General features: G+C 46.0%; 1 protein-coding gene across 7 annotated transcripts in view; it reads left to right on the top strand.

Moving 5' to 3' along the window:
* Nucleotides 1-1,013: 1,013 nt before the first annotated feature.
* The window catches only part of MAPKAP1 (mitogen-activated protein kinase associated protein 1), a 137,907-nt gene continuing 130,399 nt past the window's right edge, over nucleotides 1,014-8,521 (top strand). Inside the window, exons 1-3 of one of the 7 annotated variants that reach the window (XM_019541045.1) lie at nucleotides 1,014-1,176; nucleotides 1,520-1,567; nucleotides 3,056-3,553. The gene's annotated coding sequence lies outside the window, so the exon portion shown is untranslated. Of the gene's footprint in view, nucleotides 1,177-1,519; nucleotides 1,568-2,592; nucleotides 3,554-3,811; nucleotides 3,908-8,521 lie in introns of those variants that run through there. The other 6 variants (XM_019541046.1, XM_019541049.1, XM_019541051.1 and 3 more) reach the window with 6 other exon arrangements.

Below are 8,521 nucleotides of genomic sequence, written 5' to 3'. Positions count from 1 at the left end.
ACTTCGGATTGGTGAGTTCGAATGGTCACGTGGCGGCGCCGGCCCCGCCTCCTCCTTCTCCATGGCAACGCGCCGGCGGCCCGGCTTCCGCTAGGCACCGGATGGGACCCCCCCACCCCGGCTTGGAGCTACTCGTGGGTGCCCACGGCATCCTCACGTGGTGATCTGGGAGGCGGAAGTTGACACCTCGTGGTGTCCTCACACCCACTGAGAGGTGGCCAAACAGAAAAAAAAAAGATCTTTTTCTGCAATTATTTTTTGGCAGTGTCCCACCTGGAATCATGAGGGGAGTCAAGAGCGCTGGAAGCTGGGGGGCACGGCTGTCAGCCGCGGGAGCGTGGTGGTGCCAGCGATGATCACGGGACCACCTGCAGACACTGTAGCGCGGGGGGTGGCAGTGCCTTTTTGCAGGGGGTGCTTGTGCACCTGCCTGCATCACCTACACATCACCAATGACACGAATAATAACTGGGGAGCCGTATCTATGTATATTTTTGTTGTATTAGAATGAAAATGTCCAGTTTTTTTTTCTTATTTGGAAGCCCCTCGTGTGAGGAGGCCCCAAGCTGTAGTTGAAGCAGCTTAAGCTTAAATCTGTCACTGCCGGTGAGGCCTGTGCAGCTCTGAAGCTGCCACCGCGCTCCTGAAAACTGCCTCTTGGGATCATGACTACAAAACCAGGCTGGTTTGGGCCCTCTGGACAGAACAAAATAGGGGGTTTCTGGGAGCCCCTTTTCTGCACAAGGGGAATGACCCATTTGATGGCGGCCTTGCAGACAGCGGGCCTGGGTCACTTGTGACCAGCGCACAAACCAGGCCCCCCTGGCTTGGGGAGCGTGGGGACTGCCATCAATATAACGTAGATTCACAGATGTTAGGGGCTGGAAGGGACCTTGCAGATCATCAGCATGATATTGAATGCTTTGGGGGTGCTTTGTCACAGGGTGGTTTTAGATGGGAGGGAACATGTCCAAGCTAACAGCTCCTCATGTGTTTTGTAGGTGTCTGGCCGAAAGACTGAAAGAGAGGGCTTCATCTTCCTCCCAAGCTCCCCTCGCCACCCTTTTCCAGCACAGCTGAGATGACTGTCATTTCGCCTGTTGCCCAGGCCCGTAGCCCGAGTGTCATCTCTCGATCTTGATGTCCGTGTGCACTGAAATCTTCCGGATGATTCCCGTAAGACATCTCTAGGCCTCTCCTGTCCTTCCCCACAACTAATGCTCCCACCCATGTCCTCATGACTTCCCCTTGATTGCCGAAACTTGAATGCAATCTCATCCCACTGATGTTCATCCAGAATGTTTTTGTAACGATTATTTTCCTTTGACCCTGACATCCCTCTCTGCTCCCCTCCAATGGCTTATCGCATGAAAGATAAGCAGTAGTGTCTTCACTTTCCATACCCTCCACAGCCTCTCTCTTCCTTATCTGTCATCTTTTGTGCTCTATCAAGATGTTGATTACGGCCTTCAATTAGCCAATTATGCCACTACTATCCACTCATTACATTTTCAAACAGCTGCCTGCTTGCTCCTGTGCTGCCCCTAACCCGTGGAAACAGCTCCCTGTAGGTATTTGCAAAGTTACTGCATTATTTTCCTTCAAATCTTAAAACTTTTGCTGTGGCATCCTTGGCAATGGCTAGGCTGCTGATGCTCTGATACTACTTTCTACCAGGCTGGCCAGCATTGTCCCATTGTTTCCCTAAACTCCTCCGTTTATCTTTTGTTTTCAATAGGAAGACTTTTAAGCTGCTGGGGGCATTGACCATCCCTTGGTTTCTGATAACATAGTGCATAGAGCACTGGGGTCTTAGTTCATGACAAAACACACCTCAGCTTTACAATGCAAATGATGCATAATTTATGGAAAAATTATCTTTGTTTAAATGCATCCCATTTTATTCTAAAAGGGCTGAGGCATGTATTTTCAGTGACATCTAATAATGTGGAAAGTTTGGAAGGACAGCAATATACCAGAATGACCATTAGATCCAAATCATTTAATGACCTATAATTCAAGAACTTGGGCTTGAAAAAAAAATAATTGGACCTGAAAATTACTGTTTGTTGAGAATGCTAATGAGAATTTTTCTGCAAGGTTTGATAAAGCTTTGTCAGAGTTAGAAACAGTGTAAAAGAGGACTTAAGGTGGAATTTGCTTTACTCATCAGCTAGGGAGAGAGCATAAGCTTGCTGGGTATTGTAAAACAAGTAAATAAAAAATGGATATTGATAGAGGTCACACAGGAAGACTGTAGTAGGTAGGAACTGGAGCCCAGACCCAGCGTTGCAGCACTGTTAATTGCAGGAACGTTTTAGTGCTCTCTTATAAAATAATATTTATTTTAGACACACACACACAAATTTCCTTTGCAACTATTTTAAAGAAAACTTTCACACTTCAAGAATATTTAAGGAAGAAAAAAAATGATATATAGTACAGCTTGTAGTATGGTTACCTTTGCTTGTCTCATTCCAATAGACGCCATTTGTGATACTTTTTAAGTTTGGTTTTCTTATTTGAATAATTTTATTAGAATTTTGTAGCATGTCTAATGCTAATATTTATTAAAATACATGTAGATGCAAAACACCACTTTATGCTTACGATTATTTATTAATGCCACATTTTAAAATATTACACAGAAAATTTATTCCAGTACACATTAGTAAATAAATTATGCTTGTAATTTCTAATGCATTTTTAATTATAAATTTATCCACGTCTCCTTTTATTTATAACCGTTCTCGCCATTGCAACACAGTATATATTAAGGGAGACACAATTAATTACACATTCTTGGACACTGAGCTTGACAACACATACTTTGAATCTGATTTTTTTTTTTTTTGAAAGATTCAAAGTGTCCTTGCTGGGACTCTTATTCTAAAATCATCCATAAACAGAAACAGTGTCCACATTTTGGAGATTACTGTGTACCCAAAATCAGTGGATACATGGTGTTCTGTGGCTGGTTGTTAGACTGCCAATGTGTAAGAATCAAGCCTCCTGGAAAAAGAAATGATTTATTTTCCAGCTCTGTTTCTTTTAGACTAAGGTTGGTGTACAGCATTTCAGCAGCTGTGGTGGCAGCTCAGGTCTTTGGGACCCTTGGAGCTGTGCTAGAAAGATCTTACTGCATGTGGGGATAAAAGGCGGTAGAAATGTAGGTAGAACACGACAGCCCGTCTCGCCAGGATGGGTCTGTGCCAGCCCGCAGCGCCAGGCTCCGCTCCCAGTACTTCGGCTTAGCTGTGATGGGACAGGACAGGGTGTCCAATATTCAGCGCAGAGCTTCGCTCTTGCTGACGAGGCTGACATCAATTCCTAAGGAAGCGGGAATCAGGAGCCAACGTCAGCCTTGTGCTTCATTCGCCACTGCATCTGCAGGTATTCTTCGCTTCACGGCGTCTCGTCACGATGTGGTGCTCTATTAGTGAGCATGCTCATTTAGAGTCACGCAACATCCAATTATAACGTTGTTTGGGCTACGACTGACGGAACTGGATTCACGTTGTCGTGTTTTTCAAGATGGTAACTCCCACGTTAAGTGAGAAGTGGCTCTACATCCGCCGGCTAGAGACCCCCGACCCCGAGCTGCGGCCTGGATGGCTTTTCCCAAGCCATGGAGGCGGCCCCACAGCGAAAGAAGCGACCTGCCCACCCCGTCCAGGCCGCTACCTCGACGGGCGCATCATTGCGCCTGCGCAGAGCCGAGCCAGCGGCCCTGTCTTCGGCCTGGCGTCGGCGCCTGCGCGTTGAGCGGGCGTGGCGTCACTTCCGGGAGGGGGTGCGCTTCCGGGTCAGCGGTCACCGTTCCTGCAGTCCGGTGTTGGTGGCGTCTCCCGCAGGCCCGGAAGCGGCCGGCCCGGCCTGGCCTGGCAGGACGAGGCAGGTGGCGCCCGTAAGTGCCCCCGCGGAGCCCGGGGGGGATCTTTTCCTGCCCCACGTCTGTGCCGCTGCGGGCCTCGTGCCCAGAGCTCCTCGGTGGGGCCGCGGTGGAGCCCGCGCACGGAGCTAGCAGCAGGGGCTGGGTCCAACGCACAGCCTGGGCAGAGGGGATGTCGTTCGGGCGTGGCGCAGGGTACTTTGCGACCCAGCCAGCATGTGCGGGCCTGCCCGTGCCGGCGCCATGACCTCCCGTCGTTGGGTGTGCAGCACCACGTTATGCCTCCCCAGTGGCGTGAGCCTTTCATCCGCACACGCCGAGCAGGACGGAGCTCGGCTTCCCCTGCCTGCGTCAGCTGGGCAGATTTTGGAAAATAAGAAACACAAAAAGCAGCGTGTTTGTTTCTCTAATAGCTCTTCCTTGTGCAGCGGGCACGCTGCTGTTTGCTTTGCGCAGCTGCCCCATTGCTCTGCTCCTCTCACTGGAGCATTGTGGGAAGCACGTCTGGAAAGCGTTGCTGCAGTGCAGGTTTTAAGATAAATGTTTCCCCCCCCCCCATTTTTTTAAACTAAAACATGCACTGAGTTCAGAAATGTAGGGCCCTAACTGCTGAGCAGCTTTGAAAAGTCAAAGGTAGAGAGGATTAAGATGAACAGATTTGAGCTTGCTCAACCATAGCTGCATCTGTGCTTGGCTTCACGTCCCAGGCGCTAAATCTCCACCTCAGATGGAAACAGGTTGGCCACAGGGAGCCGGAGCCTGTTACGAGGAGAGAAAAGCGTGATCACAGTCTTTCTTGTCCAAAATGTATTCGGTTTAACTTCATTTGCTGTAGAGCAGCAGCCAGGCAACATGTCAATTTCTCAAGTGCTTTCTTTGGAATATGCTCCCATTTCCTAAGAAATGCTATGGAAGATACAAATAAAGAAAATAAATCCCAAACTGTCATTCAAAGCTTAACTTTGGGTGGCAGGAGAAACAGCGTAAGAAATTTGATTCATGCCAGTGTGTGAATTGTCAGGAAATGTTTATTTTTAAAGGGGGGGGGAAATCAATATTGAGAACAAAAACACCAGGATTAAATTGGGGTAATCGTCCTACCTTTTACACTGGATTTCATATTGCGTTTAACTTTAATTACATGTGGTGCAAAACGGCTGCATGGAGAAGTACAGTAAGTGTTATTCGTGGATGGATTCGCAGAGCTCAAAATGTCAGTCTGCAGCTACGAATATACTTTTACCATTGATACAGATGAAAACAAGGGCACCTGGCTTACATGAACATGAGATGACTGTCTGATAGGATGCCAGTCCCAGTTTGTCCCCTTTTGCCTACATAGTAACAAACATCAATCTTTGTGTATCCATTCAGCACAGAAGCTGCTTCACTCCCACTGTCTATCTTGCAACTAAACTGTACTCTGGTTTATTTCATGCTGCCTGTAACTGCTACTTTGTAACTGTTTCTATTCTTCATGACTGCTCTAAAACAAAAGGGAAGCAGTTTTCAGCATTGTGGCCCCATGGGCCAGATCAGCTGTGCAGGGCCCTCAGGTTGCGGGCCAGATCCCATGCAGGGTCGGTCCAGTGCGGCACACCCAGATCTGTGTGCAGGCTTGAAGCTGTGTTATATAGTCCCCGGGGCTCACTATGGGTCTAGAAATTTGGCTGCAGGAGAACGCCTGTTAATGCTGCCAGCCACCAAATATCTGGAGCTCTGCAGGCCTTATTTGAGCACCTAGTGGAAGGCTTAGAAATGATCAGAGCTACCCATTTTCACTACTGTATCTCTTCAATTTCAATAGCAGTGAAACGGACCCATTCCTATAGTTATATACGTCAACTGGTAGTCCTGAAGCTGATCTTTAAGGAGTGATGTGTAGTCCTGAAGTCAGATCCTTAAGGACTGATGTGCATATTTGCAGTAAAAGTATATGAAAGGGACAGTATTTGTAACTTAAATATTTAGGGGTATTTTTTATAGGAAAGTCTGATTACTTTGCTTTTCTGAGGGCAGAGCACTTTAACTGATTCAAGCTATATTTTGAATATTTGATTTCTTTAAGAAACTACTTTGAAATTTTGTGCTGTCTGAAATTTTGGATTAAAAAAAAATTAGCTAAATTATAAAAGCTGTTTTTTAAGTGTTTTTTGCTGGTAGGGTGTTCTGCCTAAATTGTAAGAAAATTTCAGTAGGTAAAATATCGCACACATACTCTTTCTCTCTCTCTCTCCTGACACTTAAGTGCCTTAATCATCTTACTGTACTTCAGTGAACCTACTTGTTGGCTTAAAATTAGTCATGTGCATAAATATTTGGGATATCCAGAGCTAATTTTTTGCTTTTATTAAACGTTCTTCTCAGTAGCAAAAAGAAATAAATAAAAATAAACCTGTGGAATTTAGTATTCTTAAAGAAAAATTATCTAAATGTCAAATTCTGTATTAACAGATGTCTCTGAATTCTCTTAAGCAAGCAAACTGATAGAGATGTAAGCATGGTAGACTTGTCGACTCTTGTCACTTGTGGAAGTTGAGCCGAGGGGAAGGCAGTGGTCACAGATACAAGACTGGCTTGTTTACCAAGAGCAGTAGTGTGCCCCCTGCCCAGCCTGTAGCATAGTAGCTGGGGTCAGGAGGGACCTGATCAGATCATTTAGCCTGACCCCCTGCCCCAGGCAGGAATGAATGCTGGGTTCACAAGACCCCAGACAGGTGATCATCTAACCTCTTTTTGAATTTGCCCAAGGTAGAGGCGAGGACCACTTCCCTAGGAAGTTGGTTCCAGATTCTGGCCACCCTAACTGTAATATATTGCCTTCTGATCTCTAACCTAAACCTGTTTTCCATCAGCTTATTACCATTGTTCCTTGTCAGTACAATCATAGTATCCTGGTTGTTTAAAGGCTGAATAGGGCTCCCTATTCCACAGGACTGAGGGTGAGAGTCTGTGTAGAGAAAGGTAATTAGCTGTGTTAGTCTGAAGTCAGACAGGGAAGGGGGGCACCTTCCAGACTAAGCTGTTAGACTCTAAGGCAGCCCTGGCCAGCGTATCTCCAGTTTGCAATGAATGTAACTTGCACCCCACTCTCTGCTCCCTCAAAGCAGGGAGGGGTGTAGCGAACCCTTTCTGGGTGTGTCTCTAAGTTGTTTGTTGGTGAGTGGAATGTGTTCATATCTCTTTCTGGGTGTAGTGTTTCATGGCGGGGTAGATGGATGGGATGCTCCTCTGCCCAGGAATTTCTTATTTTTTTGCAAAAATCTAGTTGGTCTGATAAAAGGTATCACCTCTACCACGAGTCCTGATTGCTTTTTACTTTAAACTTGGCGCACTCCTGCACTGAGTGCAGCACATGCCCAGAAGAGGCATCATGTTAGTTGGACCCATCTCACCCAGGGTCTGTATAGATCACACGCTTCAGTGGGGCTTTTTGTCACTTTTATCTAAAGCTGATTCAGTTGGCTAAAACTTCCCAAAAACCCCGCTGCATCACCCAGTCTATACAGACATTGGGTAAGCCGGGTCACAGTTCCTCTTTCTGTAAAGTTCTGGTTTGTTTTGGGTTTTTTTCACATCTGTCAGCAGCTGAAGGTATTTACTCTAAGGCCCTGCCTTCTGCCTGATTCTGTTTGAGGTTGTGGTGTTCTCAGAGGAGGGAGGAGGGCCTTGACTTTATTTTTTCAGTGCAGGTAGACATTTTAAGCATAAAACTGAGCAACTTAATAAACCTCTATGTAAAACCCTTTCTGTCCCTCACAGAGTCAACTATGGAGCCTGCCCTTGGCTATAGGATCCTGGGTTGCTCGGGGTCTGCATTAGGTGTGGGCCTCTTGACCTTTTGTACTCTGGCCAGCGCTGCTGGGGGCAGTTCCCTAAGGAAAATTCCTGCCAGGAAGTGGGCTTTGCAGAAAGGTGGTGTTACCTTTCTGAGGAAATCTCGACAGGGAATGAGCATCTTCCACCGATTGTGGAATTGCACCTGCCAGGCTATGGGCCCAATCAGTCTACTTCCACATGGCTTCTGAAAAATGGGGGAGGTTGCTGCAGACCTCTCAAAGAATGTGGGGAGTGATCTGAATGTGAAGGGCCAGGGCTTGTCAGCTTTGTGTGTGGTGCTCAAGCAAGTTGGAGTGTTACTGAGGGCCTGGGACATGTCTCTTTCACCACGGACAAGCATTTGAAGTACAAAATTTATTAGCAGACCAACATGTAATATATGACAGTCTTATCTGGAAATAATAATACTCTAATATGTGCAAAATACCCACTAGCAACTTAAGGCTGTAAATGTGGTAGAAAATTAAAAATCCCTAATAAAGTGCAAATAAATCCATTTATAGAAATAATGTAAATGAACACATTGCTTTTTATGTTTATTTATTTATAAAACTTGTAATTCTGGTTTTATTTAGCCTTGTGTTCTAGTTGAAGCATGGAAATTGGGACTCTAAGCTCCTATTATTTTCTTTGTATCGACTCGCTATCATTGATTCCATGATTGTAGTTGCATCACCCTTTGTGTCTCAGCTTCCCCTTTGCAAATAGTTATATGATGCATTAATCTCAGGAGCACTGAGACTTAATTGATGTATTTAAAGCATTTTACATAACTCTGCCTTTGGAAGA

The sequence above is a fragment of the Crocodylus porosus genome, unplaced genomic scaffold (genome assembly GCF_001723895.1).
Source record: "Crocodylus porosus isolate Cpor-Errol unplaced genomic scaffold, CroPor_comp1, whole genome shotgun sequence".
NCBI classification, from domain to species: domain Eukaryota; kingdom Metazoa; phylum Chordata; order Crocodylia; family Crocodylidae; genus Crocodylus; species Crocodylus porosus.
The sequence above is the reverse complement of the archived record's forward strand: the minus strand, read 5'-3'. Positions and strand labels throughout refer to the sequence as shown.